This window comes from Eucalyptus grandis, chromosome 2 (assembly GCF_016545825.1).
Source record: "Eucalyptus grandis isolate ANBG69807.140 chromosome 2, ASM1654582v1, whole genome shotgun sequence".
In the NCBI taxonomy this organism is placed as follows: domain Eukaryota; kingdom Viridiplantae; phylum Streptophyta; class Magnoliopsida; order Myrtales; family Myrtaceae; genus Eucalyptus; species Eucalyptus grandis.
The window spans coordinates 39,929,076-39,955,518 of record NC_052613.1 but is presented as its reverse complement, the minus strand read 5'-3'; the positions used below and the strand labels follow the sequence as shown (position 1 = coordinate 39,955,518).

The 26,443-nt window shown below is 40.3% G+C and overlaps 1 pseudogene; it reads right to left on the bottom strand.

Annotated features, from left to right (window-relative positions):
* Positions 1-3,236: 3,236 nt before the first annotated feature.
* LOC120286206 lies at positions 3,237-11,486 on the bottom strand (annotated as a pseudogene).
* Positions 11,487-26,443: the final 14,957 nt, after the last annotated feature.

Below are 26,443 nucleotides of genomic sequence, written 5' to 3'. Positions count from 1 at the left end.
ATTTATATTCCAAATTTTAATTTTAAAAATAATAATAAATAAGAAAAAGAATAGATTAAACATACATAAAATTGACAAGACTCAAAATATTATTAGATTAATATATTTTCTTTTTGCGAATTTTAATGTTTGTATAGCAAATATTGCGAAAAAGCACAAGGGATATTGAATTTGTAGTGATTTCCTTGGGACTAAGTTTTTACTCTTTAAAAAAAAAAAAAAATGTAATTCTAGTGCATGCGTGGCTTGGGATTTTAGTCTTCTAATCTTGACATGGATGTCGGGTTGGGGTTGGAAATTTCCAACTATTGGAATGGTGCATGCATGGCGTGGCTTTGCTGTTATTATGCATTTAGTTCATAGTATGCTCCTAAAACACTTAGTAAAGACCTTGGTCTCTTGCATTTGAGCCGTTGATGCATCCCATCTTGATGCTACTTTTTACCTGCTTTTTCCGGAGTACAAACTATTTCATTTTCGTGTTTCATGTTTATAAGGTTTTGGCTAACTTTGATGAAGGGAGGTGTTTTCCTCTCCTCTTTGCTTTTTCTTTCTTGACTAGGATGTAAGTTTGACGACGGTTTGTAGCTCTTGAAGTGTCAACTATACAATAGCTTACAATTTGCTTCTCTCCATTTGTCCACATTTATGATACATTCAATATCATTTGTGCTCATGGAGATAAAATTGGATGACCTTAATACTATTAATAGAAATGTATTCATAACCACCCATGGTGGCGGCGTAGTGGTTAAGCATTTGTTCCTTTCAATAGAGGTCTGTCATTGACTCAACCCCCCTGACGTCGTGCCTATTGGAAAGGAACCCACTGACTCTACTCCGACCGGCAAAGATGGTGGTGACTTTACCCGCTCAGGGTTTACCTGTTGGGCTGCCGGCTTACGATGGGGTTCCTTGGTTTACCAAAAATAAGATAGAAATGTATTCATAATAGTTTACAAACACATTGCAAAAAGTTTTTCACAAAAAAAAAAAAAACACATCGCAAAAAGTCAGAAATAAAAAGTCATGGAATCTCTTGCATATTGTGATTCCTTACCATCATATTTGCAATATTTTTCTTGATCATATTTATCTCAGCCGCCTCATCACGTAATGTATTATCTACAATATCGTCTTGTGTAGGTCCAAATGGATACTGGATCTCCATATAAAACCCAAAAGTTCCTGTCCATCTTGTTTTGATCACGAATATAATTATGGAGAGTACAACATGTAATTACAATATATGCTTGCTTTCGAATTGAAAATGGAGTTATGTGTCTCAAAATGGAGAAACAATTTTTTAGTGCCCCAAATGACCTCTCAATAACATTTCTCAATGAAGAATGCGTATGATTGAACAATTCTTTTGCTGTTGTGGACCGTCTCATTTTACCCCTATAATCATTCAAATGATACCGTTCACCTCTAAATAGAATTAAAAATCATGGAAGTGTTATAACCGAAATCTACTACATAGTATTTTCCCTAGATTAATATATACATAAATTTGTTATATATGCAATAGTTATACAATCATAAAAAAAAAATCACTTGATATAGACAAAGCAAATACTTGGTGGTGGTCAAGGAAATTGCAATCGAGGAGTTTCGAAAGGCCGAGAGAACCCGACAATCATTGCGATCCTTCCCACCTAGCATATACGAAAGTAAATTTCATATCAAACGAACAAGCATACATTACATTTTGAGTGGTAGTCAATTTCCTGCCTTTAAATGGGATTTGTTTGATATAGGGACAAATGCATTAATGTGGGTGCCACCAATAGCACCAATGTAGTCCTATGATTTTATGGAAGTATAATGTTAGACAATATTATCAGCTATATATTTTAATAATGTAAAATCAATATAAAAATAATACCTTAAAGTAATGTCCATGATTAGGATTGATAAGAATTTCCTTTGGAACAATATCAAAAGAAGGCGGCCTAATAATCTCTTTTGATAATTCCGAGAAGTGCTTTTAATACTAGAGTAAAAAACTTACTGATTGTTTGTCCCGAACATTGAAATCTCTTACATAAATCTCATTGGAGTTTTTGTGACCAACCATAGATAAGAAAATTCCAACTTGTTCATCTACCCTTACATATCAGGTATCTTTCGGTCGGCTCTTGCCTTCATTAGATCACATAGGTTAAGAAAACATGTCTCTCTAACCTGAGTGCTTCATATATCCTATCTAAATATCCATAAACAATTTCCCTTACCCATTCGGCTCCCCCGATAATTTACTGTCCCTAATAGGCTCTCTCGTATGCAAAGATATGTCAAAAGTAACAAGAGATAAGCATGTTATTATTATGTCAATATCAAATTCATCCATATACCATTCAACTGCTGCTACTTCTCCATTAGACACATTATTTGATTCATCTTCTATAGTACCTATTCCATCACACAAATACAAGAAAATCAATATAGATATATGTAAAAATAAAAATAAACAACAATAGAAACCAATAACGTAAGTAATAGAGTGAAAGCAAACCAAATATAAAATTCAACACAATCCATCATATCAAACCACAACACAAATGCAAAAGTCTCAAAATCAATATCTTGAACAACAAAATAACAATCAACAACAAAAAACATAGTCTAATAAAACTCCATGCAATTCACGATACATTTCCTAACATCTACTAAAGACATTGGAGAAATCCATATCTCATTTTAGATGGGGTTTCGATAAAGCCTCCTTCGTGTGGCATTAATGCAAGCTCGTTTAACTGTTTTATTGTAAAAATCCTGCTCCAACGTAGGCACGACAAATAGGATATCAATCATAGTAGATACGAATGTGTCTATAGGTGGTGATGCGACTTGTGAGTTGACGGGACACTCACCATTGACTAGCCCTACTTTAATCATCTCTTGTAAGGCTTTTGCAGGTGCTAACAATACCAAATGATTGAGACAATACCAAATGATTGACTCATCCTTCTCGTCTTACTATTTGGAGTTTTATCCATTCTATGTTTATCATGAACCGAAGCAAGAGTTTTGTTAGACATAAAAACTTCCTCATCAATAACATGGTGTTCACCAAAGTCCTCTGGTCCATCGTTTGCATCATCACAAATGCCAAGTTCATCCGACATCACCAAATATTCGACACTTCCCGCTGCATACTCCCTAGTAGCATATGTATCACCAAATACAATACACAAGTCGGGATATTAAGGAAACCCATCCTTGAATTTTGCTTACTCAATATTATCCTGCAATTTTTACAAAGATGACATATATCAGCAATACAATCAAATATCTTGCATGTACATCTATAGTGACCTCAAAATGATCAAATGCTAAATTATACCTTGACATGAGATTCCCATATACTTGGATCATCAACAACAACTGTTTTGTTCACATTATCCTGTAAATCCGGATTGTGAAAGAAGCTTCTTGAAACTAGCATACTGCTTTTCAATTTGTTCACTTTGTTCTTCAACCTGTGATTTGAGTATATTGAAGTTCTGCTCGTTTATTGAATTTTGTTCGTATGTTATTCAACCCTACTTTGTTGAAAGTAGAAGAGATGCAATTTCCCTTTTTTGACATCTTCTACCAACAAGGCGACGTACAAGTTGGTTAAAGGCTCACCCACTTTGCAAGAATGCCTCTTTGGGATGCCATGTAACCTTCACTAGTTGAGCATAATACGAGTTCAAGACAATTAAAAAGAGAGTGCAACATGATACTTCTTATTTTCTCATCACCATTTTTTAGACTAAAGAAAGACACAAATTTTTTAAATCCGAGTTACGGGATGATATTATCTCTAAACCTTAGATAGCTAGTCGGTGCATAAAAATGTCATTATAGTAGCTACAAGCATCAAAACCAAAATCAATGGATCCAACTCTAAACCTTGGACAGCTACCCAGTGCATAAAAGTTCCTAAAAATGTCAGTATCTTTGTCATTTTTGTGTCATAATCTAGAACTTGAAATGTTCCTTAGTGCACTTGGAGGAATGCTCTTTTCACTTTGAGTTACTTTTTGCCATTCAATGTGTAAATGCCGCTATACCTTCAGTCATTGCAGCTTCTGTGTAGGTTGTACATTGCCATCCAAACATACTACGCTTTGCCCTATACAATCCCTAGTCTTATTGTGATCAAAGACTCAACTTCGACACAAGAGCATGCAACTTCCACACCATAAATTTATTAATTAATTCCTTCAACCTTCATGTTCTACCTATGAGTTTGTTTTCTGTCCTTTTGATAAAATTTCATATGCTTGTTGTTTCAAGTCATATCATGGTGATCCTATTTTAAATCCATTTACACCTTGGGAGAGGCCACCTTTAAAGAATGTGTTTTGTATCTATGGGATAGATTCCAAAACCGAGGCATGAAGTATTCTCAACATAAGGATTTATGATGCATCGGAGGAAACAATGCTTATGAGTTGTCATAATGCCGACATTTTTTATTTGGTTAAATGACTTCCTAATATAGTAACTTGGAGTGGCTAAAAATAGAGCCTTTATCACAGCCTATCTCTAAAGCAGTATCGATAACTTCAACTACTCACGCACACGCACACACATACATAACTATCTCATTTCATTTCATACTCCCACTGGTTTTGAGAGACAAAGAAGCATAGAGAAAAGTGCACCAAAATTTGGGTGTTATTCCATCATACGGCTACGGTTTGTTTTAGTCGGCCCTAGCCGATACATGTGAGAATTAAGGGTGACACAAACACGGGGAAGCAACGTGAGAGAGGTGTGCACAAACAGAGGCAACACGATTCAACTTAAAAAAAAATGATAATCACCACTAGAACAGGTACAATGAGAAGGAATCAAAGCAACAAACTTGATTTAAGGCAAGACGACCACGAGGCGATGCAAACAGAGGCGATGTGACCAAAGAAAGGTGACCAAAGGCGACGGGACTAGAGGCAACGAGATCGGAAAGAGGCGATCGGCGCGATGGCACTGCAGGTGGCGGATTCAACTTCATAAAAAGTGAGAATCACCACTAGAACGGGTACAATGAGAAGGAATCAAAGCAACCCTAATTTGGGCAAGATGACCACGAGGCGACACGACCCGGAGGCGATGCGACCGTAGAAAGGTGACCGAAGGCGACGGGACTAGAGGTAATGGGATCGGAAAGAGGCGTCGGGGCGATGGGACTGCAAGTGGCGGGATCGAAGAGAGGCGACCCAAACCGGAGCGACGCGACCAAAGTGAAGCGACCAAAGACGACCGAGGATTAGGAGATGACGGCACCAAAGAGAGGCGAAGGCAATGGACTGGGAGGCAATCGACTCGGAGAGGCGACCCAACCGGGAGGCGATGCCACCAAAGAGAACCGCGACCGAGACGACGGACCCAAAGAGAGGTAGTGACCGGATTAGAGAGAGCGACCAAAGGCTACGAGCACGAAAACGGGAGAGAGTTGACGAAGGCTCACGAGCACGGGAACGGAGAGAGTTGGTGACTCGGGACTGGAGGCCACGAGACCGGCGACGACGGGACCCGGAGAGAGAGGCAACCGAAGGTGATGAGATCAAAGAGAGGCAAGCGGATGAAGAGAGGTGAGCTAAGAAGGGGCGTGAGATGAGAGAGGGAGCAAAAGAGAAGTTAGGGTTACAGAAGTTGTTTCTTATTTTTTGTTCCGAGAACAAGAAGTAACTTTTTGTTTCTCATTTCTGTTCCAAAACCATTTCCAGGCTAACTTTCTATTTCCAGGAACAGAAAAACAACTTGGTATTACCAACCGGATTTATGTTCTTTTTTTGTTCTGAGGAACAAAAAAACAGAAATTCTAAAAAACAGAAACGTTGTCATGTGCTGCTTAAGCAGCCAAAAAGAGTTTCTTAGTCAATGGAAGACTCACTAAAGCTATTTAAGTTATAGTTCTCGAGTTATGTTTCGGAAAAGTTAGCTCCGGCAGAAGCAAACTTGCCAACAAGAATAGCTTTCTCTTTTGACTGCAAATTTCTAACCATAGCAAGAGGTTTTATTGAAAACCTTGCGTAAATAATCTCTCGCAGAGAATTACTTTTTGAGTTCACTAATGCACGGCATAGGTTTATTCAAGGAGGGCCTTTGATTTTTGGGTGAAATCATTGTATTTTCTTTCCGTAACAAGACGAACGCATTATTTGATCATCCACGTTGAAGTCGGAGCAAAAACGTTCAAAAGCACCTCTCAAAAGAAAACGCCAAGGATGTGCGTTGTTATGAAGCGGTTATGATTTAAAGACCCAATCTAGAACTGCTATCGATAATCAAGAATTGCCAAGACACGAACAGGGCAGTCGAAAAAAATGGACAGAAGAGTTGCGACTAGAAAGGGATGTGGACCGAGTTGAAAGCGGTTACTAAGAAATTTATAACTGTTAAACGGTTACCAAATTCCTCTATAAATATCGCCAACATCCGTAGAAGCCCTCCCGATAAATCAATCAAATATTATTTCTTTATCATTAATTTTTTGCACTTTAATTTCTCTAGTTATAACTTTGGATTCCGTTGTTGATTAAATTTCAGCGTGTCTATACCTTAGTGCAACATCGTTGTATCTTTTATCCTGGTGCATTGTTGTTGATTAAATTCGATGTATCCCACTATCCTAGGATAGCGTGATCGAATTTCGATATAGTGGCAAATTGTGTCGTTGATAAAATTCCGACATAATTTGAATTGATCTCAAGTCTGAAAGGCCATGTTGTTAATTGATTGCCAACTTAGCCCTAGTGTTGTACATAGTTGATTGGATCAGAAAGTTAATGTTCATATTGCATTTGATATCCTTTATCAAAATTGGGTTAGAACCTTTGTCCCTTATTACATAAAAAGCAAAGGACAATTCTCGGTAAAAATATTTTGTTACGGGAACAAAACCAGCGAAATATCTTAGGTTTTCCTCCTCCAGGCGGCCACGTTTGCAAAATAAGACTTCCACAGACCAGGGCATAACCTAGAGCAAGTTTGACTATGCTCAAGTCATAGAGTCGTCACTGGAAACAAACTACGAACATGACGCTCCACTGCAAGATCGACTCCACACTAAACAGCTCAAGCAATGTGTATGCATGATCAAAGCAATCCCTAAAGTTGCCAAGCTAACACAACTCAACCTCAACGGAACAGCATCCAGGAACCTAGAAGATTAGTTAATAGTTTTTATGGTACGACAATGTCCTTCCTGGACGGTATGGCAATCTACACATCAAGTGGAGGAAGTTGGCATGGCCAAACTAGAAAAGAACCCGGTCCTTGTGGTTTTTAAACATCGGTTTAGCGACTACCTCGCTGGCTATTCTTTACGGTGTCGATTCATGAAGGTGCACGGCCGCCTCTCGAGAGCCGCGAGCCCAAGTCTGGATGAAGGAAGATTAACTTCAAATCTTTCAATATTTTCAAAGAGATCCATGAACAGTTGGGTTTTGGGTTCAGAGAGTGCTCCGGCCTGAATGAAAACGAGTGTTCCGGCCTGAATGAAAACAAATGGCCTGGACCGAAAACTAACCCGAAAATCCAGGCTTTCGTGCACCCGTATTCTGAGGATTTCTTACAATAATGGCAAGGCTTATTCCCAAAAAAAAAAAAAAATCAACTTAAGATTTAATCCCAATTCTATCCTCTTTTTGTTATATAAAAAATATCTTTTAACTTTTATTCTAGTCTCAAATTTGCACTTTGCGTCTAAAAATCTCCATTGGTTTCTTTAAGATTATGGACACCGGGAGGTTGTTCTTTTGTTCAAATGAAGATGAAAGTGTTGATGAAGATTCGGATTTCAATAATAAATCTCTAATAGGCCTTGGTGTTGATAATTTTGAAAAACTATTGGATATTTTTGGACAGATAGGCAAAAAAATGGATTGAGATGAAAGTTGGGGATTATATTTTACACAAAAGAAGGATTGAGGCGGAATTGAAAATAGATGTGAAGTTACGGTTTTTTTAGTTATAACTGAACAAGGGGATTCACAAAATCTTTAATCTTCTAAACTTATTGATTGGTCAAGATCGTAAACAATAAGAGAAGCCATTAAGGCGTGCCGTATCAAAAGTGAGATAATTACAGTCCATAATTATCCAGTTCAGCCTGTGCTTTGTGCAGACATCATTATATATATATAGTTTCCTCGTTAATGATGTGATGCAAGAGAAAAGTATGACACTTGTATAATTATAATATTTTAAAACATCATATGAAGGCCTAAGATCAGTGCAAGGCCAAAAAAAAACTGCTATTATGATAAATTTTCTTAATTACATACGATTTACTGAAAATTGACACTTTTCTAGTATACATTTAAAGTAAGCCTAATGGAATAGGAACCATCTATGTTGACTAATAGATGACAAATCGCTAAAACTAAATTTATTGACCGAATAAGGACCATGTGACAAAGTCATGCTACATCTTATAATGTGACAATTCATAAAGGTAAAACACGATGAACATGGAAGCAAGCATTCTTTCAACTCCCACCAAAATATGTATAACAACAATACATGATAAACGTGGGAGCTTCCCATCCCATGAAGTGCTTCGTAATTTAGACCGTAGGTACTTAAATCTTATTGAATTGGAGGATGACCCCATCAAAACTTCTAGCCGGTTTGACCCGACTCAACCTTCTATAAAAGCCATGTCGGATAGAGAAAAAGCGGATTGGTCGCGTGATCCCAAAAAAGATAGAAAAAGGGGGATCATTAGCAACTCCCCGATCTATGTTGCCGAAAAGCCAATAATACAACCTCATATAAAAGCTGCGATCTCTCCCGCCACAAAAAGAGAAGGAGGCTGACGTTCTGAATTCTTCTTCTTTCTTTCCTTTAAATTAACAGAAGTATGCGAACAAAAAACAAGAACCTCCTAGGATCAACTCCTTCGATCTTGGCACGCACCACTTCTTCATTGAGCTCGACAGGGCTGGCGGACTGGGGGCTGGTGGACTGGGGCCTGAGGGAATGGACGGACTGGAGGGCGACGGACTGGGGGCCGATGTCCGGACTGGGTCCCTCAGCCTATGATCAACACCAACAAAAACTAATAAAAAAGATTAATCGAATTGGTCGGCTTAGATACCAAATGGATTTATATATATATATATATATATATATATATATATATATATATATATATATATATATTTGTTACAGAAAATAAAGGAATAAATCAAGTATTGTTTGGTACATTACTAAACAAGCCCTTAAATGCCAAAGCTCGCTCATAGCCTCAAAAAAATTATCCTTCATACAGATAAAAAAGAGAACAAATTTTGGACGTGCAACATAGTCTCTAAACTCATCAAAGGTTTGAAAACCACTGAAGACGACAATGGCCAAATTTTCCAAGGTAAAAAAACAAATCATTTACAAGCTCGATCAATAAAAAACACTTCCTCGTTCCCTCCTAAAACTTGATTGAGAAAATGTCCCATCAATTGTTGAAGTTAATTAATGCCATAATCAAAATCAGCCTCAATATTATCGGTTTCGGCATACGTAACTCTCAGTTATTTTCTGTACTCGTGTACTTAAGTCCTAGTTTTAATAAATGACATTAATCTACTATCTTTAATTTACCGAAGAATAAAGGTCAATCAATGAAAAAAAAAATAAATAAATAATTATAAATTATTACTAAGGTCCGCTCTTTCGAGAAATTGTGGCTCATATCATAGTAGCCCAAAGATTGTTACACTAACAAAACCCACTTTAAGAAATGATTGGGTGATTGTCTTTAATTAGAATAACAATCACAATGCGGATCAAAAAAAAAAATTAATAATTATAAATTATTGTAGGGTTCATAATAAGTTGTTATTCTCACGGTAAACCCAAAAACCATTAAGCTAATAAAGCCCGATTTGAGAAATGATTGACCGACAATCTTTAATTTACCGTGACAATAATAGTATGTTCTAGACTATAAAAAAAATCAAATAATAAATAATTATAAATTATTGTGGGGATTACTTTATCAAGAATTTGTGACTCACAAACAAGCTATTATTCTTACAAGTAGCCCAAAGACTATTATGCTAGAAAAGCCTGATTTAAAAAATGATTGGGTGACTCTGTCTTTAATCTATTGTGAGAATAAAAACACAAAATCAAATAACAAATAATTATAAATTAGACTCATTTAATAATTTGTGGCTTACAACAAGTTATTATTCTCTCAATAGCCTAGCAAAGCTAGTTTGAGAAATAATTTAATCTAAGAATTATAAAATATCAACTAATAAAAAATTATAAATTATCATGGGATCTACTTTTTCAATAATTTGTTTATTCACAACAAGTTATTATTCTATTATACTAGCAAAGTTTATAAATTATTATGGGGTCTATTCTTTGAGAATTTGTGATTCATAATAAATTATTATTTTCAGGATAACAAAAAGCTATTATGCTAGTAAAGTTTAAAAGATTTTAAAGAACGGCATTTACCGAATTTCTCAGGATGCCAACGTCGTAAACCGGTCAGATCCGGGCTTGAACAGCCCGTAATTTCGCTCCGAGGTCGACGGTTTCAGGTCCTCGTTGAACAGCGCGAAGACGTAGGTCTCGGAACTTCCGGTTCGGCATCAGCGGCGTTCCCTTCCCGGCGTTCACGTGCCTCACGAGGTTCCCGTTGTACGACACCGCATTCGCCATGTTCACGTCCGGCTGGTTGGCGTCGCCCACCGAGGGCCAACCGGTCTCCCACCACGATCTCCACGTCCTCGTAGCCCACCTTCTTCATCGCCGAGTACACCTCGTCCATCTGGGCGTCGAACATGTTCGTGTAGTTCTTCCCCGTCGCCGCGTCGAAAATGCCGGCGTTCGGCTTGAACAGCGCGTAGTTCAGGGTCTTGGCGGTGAACCCGAAGAAGGGGTACGGGTTCACCATGAAGGCGGACTTCGTCTGGCGGTGAATTCCAGGATCGGAGCGAATATGGCCCGGTCGTAGCCGCGGCGGAACCGGCCGGTGCTGGGGGGCGACGACGAGAGTATCCCGAGCGAGGTGGCGTCGTGACCTGGACATTGGTGACGTTCGCGAGCTGGAGGGCCGAGTGGAGGGCTTTCATGGCGGGCAAGAGGCGCGCGATGAGGGTCTTGTCGGAGGTGGCGAGGATCTCATTGCCGACGGCGATGCGGTTGATGAGGGTCTTGGGGTGGAAGGGCAGGATGTAGGCGGAGACCCAGGCCTGGGCCGAGGGGAGCTTGGAGAGGGAGATGATGTCGCCGTTGCCGACGGTGACGGTGACGGCAATACCGGTGCCGGCGAAGGCGCGGAGGATGTCGGGGTTGGCGTCGAAGAGCTTGACCCGGTCGATGGCGGTCTTGGTCTTGAGGGCGACTTGGGACGGCGGGGGGAGGTTGTCGGCAACGGTGCCGTAGTTGACGCCGATGGTGTACGCGGCGCGCGAGAGATGGGGACAGGCGACCGAGAGGAAGAAGACGGCTGTGGCGAGGGAAGAGATTGGCCATGATCAGCGTGTTGCGTTTCGTGGAGGAAATGAAGAGAGAGATGGGGGGGGGGAGAGATTGGGGTTTAAAGTGACGCAGAAGAAGAGCAGGGAGAGTAAAGCGGGCTAAGCTGAAGGTGCGGTGCACGCGCTCGATGAAAGTGGGCTGTCGATAGGGACCCGCGTTCCCACCGAGATCTGCGGGATGGGCCGTGATCGGAGCAAGTGTACGGGCGCGATGGGCCGTGGGCTGAACCTGCTCCTCTTGCGATTTGTCGCGCGGTGTGGGGTAACGTGGGCTAGAAGCTCTAAGGTCAAGGTGAAGAACTTAAATTTGGTTTTCGTGGGTCGTGCGTTTGTGTTTGTGTTTGCATGACGGTGGTTGGGAGCAGTCCGACGTGGTATTTTGTTGGTTCTTGTTTCCAGTTCGTTGTTGCGCGGGTTCGTGCTCAGGGACACTTTTTTTGTTAAATATATTTTCATCTCTTCTTTCTAATATTTACAGAAAATATCGTAAAATACAGAAATTCAAATTATATATAATAAAGGACGAAAACCCTTTTATCTCGCCGCAATTGAGAGACTGGTACTCAAACTATTCTTAAAAAAAGTATCCTGACCTTTAAAATTTACTATTGAAGTATTTTTTTGGAGTTTAAATGATTCATCGAGGGCTGATGGATGTGCCAATTTTAAAATATCATATTTTAATTTAATTTTTCATGTTTCTGAAATAAAAATGTTGTTACTTTACAAAATTTTTGAAAGTTTCCATTCAAGAAGGGTGGAGATTTATAATCTTATAATGCGACGGTCGGTTTTTCAAGAAACTAAACTTGATGGGTTTGGCAAAGTGGCTTCGTCCACTTTTGAGCTGGGCAAAGCGAATCAGCACCAGCCCATCAAAAGAATCCGGTGAAAAGCAAAAGCATGTGATTCTCAATCGTAACCTTGCACGGAGGAAGCCCGTCGATGGCCTAACAAGCTTTTCTCGAGAGGCATTCTAGTGATGATGTCTGTATTCTTCCAAAGTTGGGGTTAGCTCAAACCCACCAAACATAAAAGTAGTCGTTTTCAAGCACCGAAATGTGCCATGGCCTCAAGGACTTTGGGACGAACGGTGATTTGAATCAACGATAGGAGATGACCGATTTTGGCTTACGCTCTTGGGCAAGCCGATCCAATTGACCCCACCATCCGAAGAGTTCCGCCTTAGAGCGAGAATGAACTCGGATATCGTCTTTCCCCATCGCATATAAACGAGACTTGAAAAGCTTATCCTAAATTGCCATGGGCCAAATAAAAAGACTAAGTAATGTAAAGAAATCACTTTGCTTTTAAAAAATGGCAAGCATAAAGACATGCGCATGGGACGTGCGGCTCGATTTCTAACCGAGAAGGATTGGTGAGATTAAAAGGATATCCGTCTCGGTCCTCGCGTTAGCATAAGATACCCTCCTAACCTAAGAAATTGGGAAAAGAAAGGCAACCTCTACATCACAATCTCGCGTTCGAGGTCGTATCTTTCTTAACACCATCCTAGAAATCTGTATGGGGACCAGGTCCGCGGCCGGGTTATGTGTGCCATGTGTAGTGCTAAAACATTTAAGGATGCACAAGAAGCTTATCATCACAAAACATTTTATTTTCACAAAATAAAAAAAAAACTTTAAGCTATTACCTTGCACAAAGAAAAAAAAATCCAAGTCAGCAAAGCATTTAAACAAAGATAAAAACGGCCTAAGTCTTCAAAATTTTCCCAAATGAGCCGCCAAGCCGCGCGACCTCTTTTTTTTTTTTTTCGGCACCCGCAATCGGGTACGAGCGCCAAGGAGGCTAATGGCTCGGTCAATTTATTATGCCCGGACTCTCCCAAGTCCACCAATTTACGACTTTAATAATCTAAATTTTTTTAACCTCGTAAATTAATTTTAAAACGGAGTCGCCACTAATCGGTTTGGGGTGGGTCGATTAGAAACCCAAGCGAAATATCGGGAGAAATACTTGCTCCTCACAAAACTAGAGAAATTAGGATCGGGGACTTGATTATACTAGTTAATCACTAATGCCCTTTCGGTACCTAATCTTGTTTAAACCCTAAGGCTTTTGGATTTTGAGAGATTTTCCATGCATTTTTGGGAGGAAAACATTTTTTTGAGTATTTTTCTCATTTTTTGACATAAAAGGGATTTTTGGTATTTTTGGAAAATACAAGTCTTTTTTGGCATTTTCTGAATTTTTTTGGCATTTTCATGAATTTTTGGCTTTTTTTGGATTTTTGGCATTTTTTGGAAAATATGGAATATTTTTTATTTTTTTGATTTTTTTCGGAATAAAATATTTTTTAATATTTTTCAAAATATTTTTGGAAAATAAATTATTTTTTTTTTATTTTTCTCGATTTTTTAGAAAATAAAACATTTTTCGACATTTTTAAATATTTTACGATTTTCTGGAAATTAAAACATTTTTTAATATTTTTTGAAAATAAAACACTTTTTGATTTTTTAAAAATAAAATATTTATTTGAATTATTTTATATTAAAATATCAAAATAAAACCGACCCGGGTCGGCGACCAAAACGCGTTGTGGGCCCGACTCGGATTTTTCATCTTTTTATTTTTTTATTTTTATTTTATTAAACTGAAACGGTGTCGCGCCGGGCGTTCGGGACGCCCGCCCGGCCCGAAACCCGGATCCATTGACCCGCTCCGCGACCCGCCCTGCGAACCTTACCCGACCCGGCTCCAATTGTGACCCGACCTTCCACCGCCCAAAAACGGCGACAATGGAATACGGCGAATTCGGCGAAGGCGACGGCGACGGCCCTTTAACCTTTCCTCAAACAGGGACGATGAACGGTGATGGCAGGGATCGATTGGGGGGGCACGACAGCAAACCTTCGAAGTAACGGCGTCGGGACTTGGTCAGGGCGAACGGCGGCGGTACGGCATTCCGACGGCAACAAAGAAGAAAACTCCCGGATCGAGGCGCCGCAGATCTCGGCCGAACCTTCCTCGGCCTCGGTTCTCTCACTCAAGCGATTCGAGCCTCCACCGGCCGGATCGACCCTCTCGAGATTGCTCATCGCCGGCCTTCCCGGTCTCTCGGGGAGGGTGGGCTGAGCTCACAACTCGAGTTCCCTCTCGCTCGCTCGTCGATTCCTCCCCAAAGTCTCTCGGTGGGAAGATCTCCAAGCTTGCGATACCCATCGTCAACAAAGGTGCTCCTCTATTTATAGGCGACGAAATCCGGTCAACGGAGCTTCGGGACCGTCGATCCCCTTCGTCGCCGAGCGGTTCTCCTCGGCCGAACCGGCGTCCCATCCGAGCTCATCCAGCGAAGCATGCTTGGCATTGATGGCGCTCGCGATCTTATCTTCTCCGGCCGACGGCGGCCTACTCCCCTCGGCCGTAGGCCGTCCTTCGTGTGTATCGTCGTGTTGCGCGCGTGAAGTACGAGGGCGGAGAAGGAAGGCGCAAGGAAGAAGAAGAAGGAAGAAGAAGGAAGAGAGGGGCCGGGCCAGAGAAAAAAGAAAAACTGGGCTTGGGCCAGCGAAAGGGAGAAAAAGAGGGGAGGGGGGGCTGCCAATTTTTGTTTTCGCTTTGTTTTGTTTTTTATTTATTTATTATTTACTATCCGAAAAAGGCGAATAAACATAATTAACGAAATTTAGGTGTCAACAACGCATCATAGTTCCTACAACAAGTGTAGAACATAAAGAAGAATTACTTATAATCCACATAGACATAATTGAAAAAGAAACACATTATTTTTCCTTTTCCCTTTTTTTTGTAGTCAACAGTTAAAGTCAACGGTCAACGGTGATCAACAGTGGTCAACGCCGGTCAACAGTGGTTAACGCAGGTCAATGGTTAACGCATGACTGGGTCAAGTCAACGGGTTGGTCAACGAGTTTGCTGGGTCGAACGAGTGGGATCGGGTTGATCCGGTCGAACTGGTGAGGCTGGTCGGGCCAGATGGACTGGTCGGGCCGGTCGGGCCGAATGGGCGGCACATGCGGCGCGTGCGTGGGCAACCGCCGGCCGACATCACGATGACATCAGCCGGCGCGTGCCTTGCACGCGCAGGCGCTGCGCACGTGCATGCGGTTACCGCGCACATGCATTGCAAAGCGAGAAAAACCCTGGCACATGCCTGGGAATCGTCTCGGCGCGTGCGTTGCACGCGCTGATGGAGCCGAACACATCGGCCGCACGTGACGGCGTGTTTAGTGACGTCCGACAGTGAGCAACCATTCGAAATTCTCGTATCGCTGAGCACTTCAACCCTAAGTAATCAGAATCTCAAATTCGATCTACGGAAAAACCAAAAATAGGGGGAACAATACAGCATCGGGATTTTTCCGTCTCTAAATCGATTAACAAGTGACATTTAACAAAAACAATCAATCAAAAATTGTTCATAAACGTAAATGCAATCGGGAAACATGATTAACTTGGCTCTAATACCAATATTGGGAAAAAAATTCGGGAAACAGGATCCCCAAAATAGTGATTCGACACAGAATCGAACACAAATGTAGCGGAAGCGAGCCCTAGAAAATCATGAATCACCGATCCTAAGGCACATCACATAAATGAACGTACCTTGTTTCCACAGACTAAACCCCGGTGTTGCGAATCAAAAATAAAGAATCCATGTTGTTCTTCAGAGGATAATCTATTTTTTAGAGAAAGCGGTGTTGAGAAGACGTAACTTCTAAGAGAGAGGACGTGAAAACTCAGAGAGCGTAATCTCTTTTCTCACAAAAATATGTAACTTCTATCCGAGATAACCGCCTCTTTGATTTTCCTTTATTTTTAATAACTTCCTTCATGGGCCCTCAACTCATGGGCCGGGCCTTTGGGCCCAACATGGGCGGATGGGCCAACTTAGGCCCATCAAAAAAGAAAAATCCATCACATGGGAATAATCAGATTTTGTCAATGGCGCCTAATCTTCTGGACAAGACAAATTACTGTCATTTCTTAGCAAAGCAATACAGATTACTACCCATTGCCCACTGCTGAGGTCAACAATTTCCACAATTTCCACACCATTCATCAGTCACCATATCCTATTTGATGTTTAAAGTCACACAATTTATCAATCACCAAAACATGAATACCCTACTATTTCTAAACAAAATCGAGATTTATCCCAGAAACATTGTAAGAATATTACAATAAGAATTTTCAGCGCCTCTAGCATTGCTTTGTCTGCTAGGCATATGATGTAGCAATACGGTTGCCTAATAGATTATCAATCTATTAGATTACCGAAGTAAAACAAGAAACTTCAACTTCGAAGACAAAAATATACGAAAATGTTTTCCCTTGGTGTCCTGCAGGCTTTCTACATATAAATTCTGGGGGTACATTTGAAGGAAATGATCGTTGAGAGGAGTAGGATTTGACTCAAAGTTGGGACAAAAGGTTTGATGGTTCCAAAATCAGGTAACTTCAAAAAGGGCATTAAAAAATGAACACAATTTATAACTAGATTAGATTAGGTGATTGGAAAGCTCTAAATTGAGTATTTGACCTTATTTTAGCTAAACTTTTTGAAAAATGAATTTCTTTTCGTTTTTTTGCTTTTTGAATGAATAGCCAATAACACAGAAAAGAAGAAGTTAAGTTTTGGAGTTCTGCTAATGAGGACTGACTATAGGAAATTGCAGAAGAAGGGGCAGAACTGATCAAAGGGGGTTAGATAATGGTCACTTTCTAGTTTCTACCATACACGTTAGGTCACTTAGTCAAAAGTCTAGTGTTCACCTCCTTAAAAACACTGCATCCTTCATTGGATCTTCTGTTTCTAATTCCCTCTCCCAGGAGTATTTAGTGCATATACTGCATTTTTCTAATTAATCCCGTGCTCTCCATTCTCCACCTGCACCAACCATCTAAATTAAGGTTCTTGAAATATGACGTAATCTGTAATTTGCCCTTCTCCAAGCCTCCGTGCAACCAGAGCCAGAAGAAATGACACGAATGGAGGGACTAGTCGAGCTTGAGACTTGATGAAATAAGATGTAATCTGTAATTTCGTTTCATAAATGCGTCGTAGGAAATTTTCGTCCGATTGAAGCCTGACATATACATGGAAAGTGGTGCATGATTGGACGCTATTAAATTCAAAGCAAAATAGTGGACGATAATAACACCAATGGAGGGAATAGTTGGAGATTTATAACGTCCGAGTTATCTGAGAACTGAACCCACTTCCATGCACCAAACGCAAATAATCATTTCACTTTAAGCAGACGTTCATCTTCACTATGACAGTTCTTAAGTACTCCTTTGGGGTCTGGCTCAAGATTGTTAAGATTATTTTCTTGAATTTATATATGTTGAATGCCAATGTTCTGTTCTATCTGCATGTGATCTAGACATTTTCGTCTGCATAGTTAGCAGGAATTACACGGCGATTTCCATCAGACTCGTGTCCATCTTCATGAATTTTCTTAAGTTAGTTTTCTGTACGATGGCCATATAGAGTCTTCGATCCTTCCATGCTAAGTTACTAGTTCTTTTGGAAATTGTCAAAATCAATGCAAAAGAAGTAACGCACTCGTGTCTCTGCATTCCCCTGCTATATGCATTGATGGTCTTTTTGAGATTATAATACTGATTGCTACAAGAAAGAGATCATTGCCATACATACCTTTTTCAAGGTTTTGACTTTGTCCATGCATACCCATTCACGAAACATATCGGAAGCCACGACACTTTTGGAAATAATCATGCAACTGAATTGATGAGCTTTCGACCAGGCATTTCGACTGTAGATGGAAAATGACTGCAGGAAAGATTTTTCTTTTGGCCATACAGTGGCGCAAATGTTGCTTGGAAGGGTCGAGGCTACTGACTTCTCAGTGGACTTGCTGCTTCGTAGTCTGCAGGCTCCGTTCACTTCGCTGCTGACTGCGGATCGCTGGGATGGTTGCTGTTCGTAGAGGGTGGTGATGCTGGCCTGGGGGTTCGTAGGTGGTTCCTATTGTTGCCTGGGTAGTGTCACACCCCAAAACCATCATGAATGGGGGATGACACGGCCGACACGGCCGTCCTTCCACTCAAAGGACGCAACCTCAAAGCTCCCAAAATCCAACTCTCAAAAGTCCTCACATCCATATCGCTATCGTACCTACTCATCGTTAGTCGAGGAACCTGAAAAAGATTGGAAAATAGAGGGGTGAGCAATCACGGCTCAGTGAGTAGTGCATCTCTTCTAAGCAGATCAAGCACCCACTATGCATATTTACAAAACCAAACTACAACTCTTTTAACTCAAATCTAGGATATAACAAACATATAGTAAAAAGAATAAGTTACATACATACGCTTCAACATAGCTATATTTATGGCAAAATAATCGTTTCATAATAACATCGAAATAAACATCAATGGTCTAATCCACCGATAATTCACACGCCAATGGTCCATTCCATTGGTTAATCTCATACCACACCAAACCCAGAAATTTAACAAACCTTCAAGGCCAAAATATAACACTTAATTTCAAAGCAAATATATTCAAGATAATAATAGGCAAATGCTAATGGTCTAACCCATTAATCAATCTCATGAAACATGTATCAATGGTCTATTCCATTGATTAATTTCATCAAACCATACATTGATAATCTAATGAAATTACACGGCAATGGTCCATTCCAACGACTAATGTCACACCCCGATCCTCGGGCACGCATACATCCTTCTACTTGGTCGATTTTAGAATGCAATATTCCAGAACTATGTATCGCCGATCCTTTCATTTTTATTTGCACATGTGGAAGCAGTTATAAATCCACAGACAATAAAACGATGAGATAGAAAAGCAATGCCATATTTTTCATATTGAAACTCACAACCAAACCTTATACATGGTATAACTCAAAGTCTATTCACAAGACTATTCATAGCATTCTAGTCACACTCTTAAGTATACAATACAAGGTTCACAAAAGAGGATGGGATCTCAATCCTCATCCGGGTCGTACTCAGAATCATCCTGATCCCCTTCTAACTCTTCTTCACTGAGCCCATTTCCTTCAAGTTCTTCATCTTTTTCCGGCTCATCGTCCTCTTCTGGTTCCTCCTCCTCAAGCTCATCTACGAGCCTGAAATGTTGTCCCACAACTGGGATGAGATTACGTATCAGCGAATTCTACCTCCTGAGACTCGATTAGTAAACCAATACGCCTTAGGGCTGCCTATACACAACACGAGTCGATGACTTACCTTGGCCTCAGATTCCGCCCCCTGCATATTAGCACGATGACAAAATAGGCACCCAAGCAATCACATCACCGATCGAAGCATCGATCAAATTGACCTAGTCGATTAAACGTAAATCAAACTATTCACCGGTCATTTCTACTATTCCAACTCAACTCCCAAATATGAATCACGGTTCTTAGGACACAACTTATTTATAGGTGGTAATCATAGCCCCACCAAGCAACTTTCTTAGATTTAGTGGCTTTACGGTCCCACGCGACCTTTCAAGATCCAATGGCTTTTTACGGTCCCCACTCGACCCTTTCAAGATCTAATTTAGAAATGAATCTTAAAATCACTCATAAATTACTTTAGCACCAAATAAAGCTCAAATAAATAAACGGACCGCACCACGACAATCAACACGAAATTCCAATCACCAACCATCCCAATTGAATTTCCGAAAAAATTAATTAAATAATTAATTTCAAAAATCATTAAATAAATACTAAAAATCCAATTTAGGCCCGTAATGCCGAATTGGACCCGAGACGAGCCCGGAAAATTACCGAGACTCGTTCGATAAATAATAGCACCTTTTATTTGCTAATGACTAAATCTAACCACCTAACATGCATCATTAAGTCACTAATTTAATTGTTCTAAACTAATCTAACCACCTAAGTGCACTTAATTAAATCTAACCAACCCCTAAGCATAATTAGCAAACTAAGAAAGTATTAGTGAGTAAAACTCACTTGGTTAAAAGTGAGAACCGGGACAACTGCCGACGGCGACGCGACGGTGGCCGAAATCGGGCTTTCAACGACACCGACGGGCTTGGACCAAACCTTGAACTAGGTTCAACAAATCTCAGCTCAACTGAGATTTGTTCTTGCAATGAACTGGGCTCGCTCTTGGGCTTAGGCTTGGGCTTGGCTGCGATTGGCCTTTCTTCACGAGCCGGACTTGGGCCGAAGATTTGATGGCTTCGCTGGGCCATTGCTGCTGAAGAAGCCCACACGAAAATGAAGACACGACGAAGACGAAAGCTACTCGGCGGACGTTGCTTCACTGGCCAAACTCGGCTGACTCGGTGGCCGACCAAATTCGGGGGAAATTTCTCGCAGACAGATGCAGGTTTCCTTGGTGGTCTTCAGTGTCCGCTTGTTGACTGAAGAAGAGGCAGATGCGGCCAAGTGGTAGCAAAGAAAGGCTGCTCAGTCAACCAAAGGCTTTGTTTGTTGCTGTTGTTGACCGAAGGAGCTGAGCTTGAACGCATGGAGAAGCAAGCGGTAATGGAGCAGCAACGTGAAGAGCAGAGAGAGAGAGACACGCTGGATGTGGCAGCTTCGGTGGTTGTTGGCACGAAGAGAGGAGGCAGATGGGGCGGATGATGGGAATTGTAGTGATCAGCTTGAGAGAAACGTCCAGAGAGAGAGTGAGATAGATTCGGTTATTTTGCGTGAGAGAGAAGTAGTCGACGATGTAGGTTTTGTGCAGCCGTGAGCATCCAAAGGAGGGGGTGGTGCACATAGATGGAGAAGCTAGCTAAGGGGGAGTAAAAGTCTTAAAAAATACTTGAGTGTTTGGTCCCCTTGTTGGCTAGCAAAAATATCTTAATGTTCCCCAATACTTTCTTGCATCAATATTCACCAAATTATCCAAATTGAAGCCCCAAATTTCTATCCCTTTTCCAATTTCGAAATTCGCCCAAATAAATTAAATTTTCTCACTCAATTTCCCAAATTGAGATCTAATTTCGACCTAGAAAAATCCCAAAAATTTTCTATAAATCCCGAATGCTCAAAGGCTCGGCTTGAAGTCCAAATTTCCTTTAATTTGGCCCATCTGAATCTCCACTAATTTTCGGCAACGTCCGGACCGATTTTCCGTAAAAATCTCGGAATCTGTGAAAAATCTTTTGAGACCGAGTTGACACTCCTAGGATTTATTGTAATATGACCGAAACTTCAATTTCCGAATTCAGACTTGAATTGGCGGTTAATTTCTATTCGACGCGTTTTAGCGTGACTTAGGCTACCGGGTAACGTTCAGACAATTTTAGTGCAAATGACCCGTGGTCGATTTTTTTCGAACCACTATGAACCCACTCGACTCATTGGCGACTCTCAATTGTCGTGAAAATCTCGATGATTCAAATACGGAAACAAAAACCAAAACAATAAGAAAATCAATCTAGTACCAATCGACGAGAATTTTTTAATTTAGTAGTGTCACCCACGATTAGCCACACATCTCTATCGATCCAGTCTATCTCTGATTTCAAATAGATTTTTAACTGTGTCGTAATGGTCTCTAAAGATGGACACGGTCGAAAAGCCGATTCCTGATCGAGTTCTCAAGTCTATTACCTTAAAATTCTTTAATAATTTCCCCAGATAGTCTAGTTATCTCATTCCTGATCAGTTTTGAGAATAGCCCTATAGACGTGTCAATAAAATGCCCGATTCATTCAGTAGAAGACATGGTTGAAAAATCTGACTGTCACAACTAATCTCAAATTACATGTCGATGGTCCATTCCATCGAACCAACTCATATCACATGTCAATGGCTCACTCCATTGACCAATCCGTTGCTCAATATCAAACCATAGTCACGATACAACGCCCGGTGACGACGCGACTAAGATTCCCCCCTTGGCAAGATCTCCATCTATTATTAGCCGGTGGCTCGGCCCACAAGGATATCCTAGAATAGTATGCGCATACTCACAAACCCTCACCGGGCTCACAACGATATTAAGCATCCACATTAATTCAAAACAACACCATCCATAATCCTCAAACCAAATTCATAAAATATTTCATATATCATGAAAAGATTTCACAACTCAACTTATCCGCCATAAATACTTTTCATAAAACATTCTCAAATAATTCAAGACCCGTATCATAAATTAAATTCAAATCAAATACATTTCAAAAAGTTTATCACAAATCAATATCTATATAACCTTCCATAAATTATCTCAAAGTCGAGCTTTTTGTGAAATGGTTTCACAAACCCAACACGTGTAATATTTCTCAACTTCGTTCATCAAACAGAATATATATTCATAAAAAGTTCTCACACTATTTTCAAATATCAAAACTTAGTAAATGCCCGATCCAACTTTTATGCAATAAACATGCTTATTTATAACTAATAAAATATCAAATCATGGTCATTTTGAAGACATGAGCTTATAAATTCTTAGAAGAGATAGCACCACTCACTTGGGAAAGTCGAAAAATCAACCTATGTGGTTACTTGAGCCAATGCACTCGTATTCCTATTAATAAATCGAAAACGATATTAAAACTAGGTAATATGCCACTCTCCAACTATCGGCTCGACTAAATTATGTTTATTCATTGATAAACGACACCTACGCGCTAATAAATCACTCAACCAAAACAATTACTCAAAGCTGTCCTTAGCGCGAAGTGCAAGCACGAAACTTCATCATGCTATAATTTTCTCCACCGAACTCTATTTAAAGCGTACTTATAATCAATGGAAAGCTCATCCAACATACTAGAAGAACCCCAATTGAGCCAACCCGAAATCAAGCCGAAAATCAACAAAATATAGCCCTGAAGTTCTGGTCATGTACTGTTCATCACGCGTGAGAAACTTCAAAATTTTGTTTTGGGCAAACCGTGAGCTCAAATCACGATCCGTAAAATCCCACAACTTCACAACATCCCAAGCTATTATTTCTATAAAAATACGAAGATCAACGACTCAAAATCATACTTCGCCACTCGATATTTTCAAAACTCCGAATTTCAAGCCCTAGGTCCGAAATTACTCCGATTGAACGAATGGGCGGCACGAGCGCTTACCGGGTGTTGCATTACATGGATTGACGAGGCTCCCATGATGAAAACACACAAAACCCTCTTTCTTCTTCTTCTTCTTCTTTTTTCGAGCATGGGCTCTCCTGATCCCCTTTCTCTCTCTCCTCCTTTTTCTCTCTTTCCCTTTTATCTCCTCCTTTTCCCCCTTTTTCTTTTCTTTTTTTTTTTTTTTCTTCTCTCTCTCTCTCTCTCTCTCTCTCTCTCTCTCTCTCTCTCTCTCTCTCTTTCCTCTTTTCTTCTTCTCTCCCAGAAGACTCTCTATCTCTCTCCTTCTTCTTTCTCCTTTTTTATTTTTGACTGGTTAAAACCCAAATTTTACATTCTCCCCTCCTTAAAAAAAATTTTATCCTCGAAATTTAGACATACATTAATTACCAAACAAGTGAGAGTATTTGTGTCTTGCCTTTTCCTCGAGCTCCCAAGTGGCCCATCTCCTGATATGATTTTGCTATTGAATCTTCACATATATTCTCGTTATCTTTTCATTGAGGATGCATCTCATCACCAATCAGAAATTCATGAATTACTCCATGCTTCGATCCTGCTACAACTTGGGCCTTTTTTTTTAATGTTTGTGTTCACTTCATGCTGCTCCATAATTCGTCTAAGCTCAAGCACATTATCTGAATTTCCTTTGGAAGCATACGGGGTTGATAATAACATGTGGAAACCATCATGGTCTAGCTGAAGCTCACCAAGTTTTCTTCCTATCCTCCCCATTTTCGATGTCATCGTGCTTTCTACAAAAAAACCAAGAAGGGTTCACAAAGTAGAAATATCAGGTGCCATAGGTATGCTCTCAAAGGTGCCAGCCAAAGGTAGGGACCACCCAACCGAGAACTTGGTTAGCTCTGGGATCATGATAAAGTCTAGAATCCGTGAGAAGTGAAGAAAATTATACATTATACTTCATGAGCCAATATGACTTCACACTTTTCGCTTCATGAATGTATGGTCCCTTGGTATAAAACAGTTTGTTGTACACTAAAACTCAAACGCCGAGTTAGAAAAAGAGAATCAACGATGTAGAAATATGGTTTCTCTAACCATGCTAGATTGATACTGACTTGCATAAGCTCTTTCATTCCCTTGTAATTCCCCCTTTTTTTTCCTCTAGCTTCTGAAGGCTTACCACTTCTACCAAGCCCACTTAACAAGGCTATGCAAGGTAGAGTGTTCGGTTTGCAGCAATACCTTTCCATCTAGTTAAGCAGCTTTCTAGCTTGATCTACTTTACTTACTCGACAAGACCCAACGATGATAATGGTATATGTCGCACATTTGGGATACAACCCTTCAAGGACATCTCGTTCACTATTTCCTTTGCATTGCTAGATTCCCCTCCTTACAAAATGAATGAACTATGGCACTATGTTCCACTTTGCCAATTGGAAACCTCTCTGTTTTGCTTCCCTCAAAATTCAAGAGCCTCGCCTCCATGACCATGCTTGGCAAGCACATTGACCAAACGATCATAAGTGATCTTGGTTTGGTAATAATTTACCACCCTTACCATTTTCTGCAGCATCTGCCTCACTTCTTCATCCCTTCTCCTTACATAGAAAATCCATGACAAGGTAGCAATTGACCTTATTTGTAGGCATGCCATTCGCAAGTTCTACAGTAGGTTTGATCTCAAGTATGGTGCCTCCCTTTCCATATACAATATTGTCCTTGATGCTGCACACGAATAACACATGCTTCTAATTAAAAAGCCCGAGTTTGCTCCTGATCCTTTTAAGCTGAAACAATTTAAAGTCAATACGATTGATAAGTACTTCGTTGGCTTGGGGGTCGTAGAATCTCTCTAACAAACTGATCACTATGGATGTCCTACTTCCGCTTTGTCCCACTAGAGTGGCAGTTGTACCACTCGGGATGCTAAGAGAGAACACATTGAATGTTTGCTCATTGGGCCTGGCTGCGTAACTGAAACAAACATCCACCAACTTAATATCTCATTGAATTCATCTAGTTTCTTTCCCTTAGTGTCAAAAGAATCGATCTCCGGCTTCCCTCGGATGGTCTCAGACATCTTCTATACGGCAGCTCATCCAATAGCAAATGCACTAATGCATGAAGAAGCCTGCTATATGAACTTTCCCATGTTTTCACCCAAGCGTCCTAGATGAGAACTGTGTTGCCCAACATTCTCCTGGCCAACTCTCCAGTGTTAGTCTATTTGTCAAAGAATGCGACATCTTGTCTCAATATAATTTGCAAATAAAGACCTCTTATTCTTGCAGCCAGTTGCTTGCCGGTGACCATCCAGCAAGACACCTAAAGAAATGCTGCCGCACCACACCTAAGCACCAGATAAACTTAAGAGGAATCTGAAGATTTCACAATCTCAACGTAAGAACTTCCTTTTCGAGAAATGAGTTTCTCTGTAACAATCCATAAAGTCCATATTTGCAAAGGTTTAACCTTAGACACAAGAGCAACAATATCATTATTATCCTAGCTCTAGCCAAACGTATTGATCAGTTGTTCGAACAAGGTGATCATAAGTGGTAGAGTAAGGCCATTCCCCACTGCGCCTATCAACCCAAACAACTATCAATAGCATATCAGTAGAATCTGCAAATGAGAATAGCTTGAGGAATGGAATAGATTTCCTTTCTCATCTCTTTTGCTCTTGTTGGAATCCTGTTCATTCTCATTCATAGCAAGGCTCTTTACCATTGCCGTCGCCACCTCGAGGCTCCTTGATATGGCAATTTCATTGTTTCCGGAATCTTCGGTTGCTTCATTTTCGATAGCCATGCCACTGTACCTGGGACACAAATCTATTATGCAACTTCATTATTTGTATATATATATATAGAATTGCCTGGGGAGTTTCAAAAAAAGTTAGCTTGCAAGTGCTGTC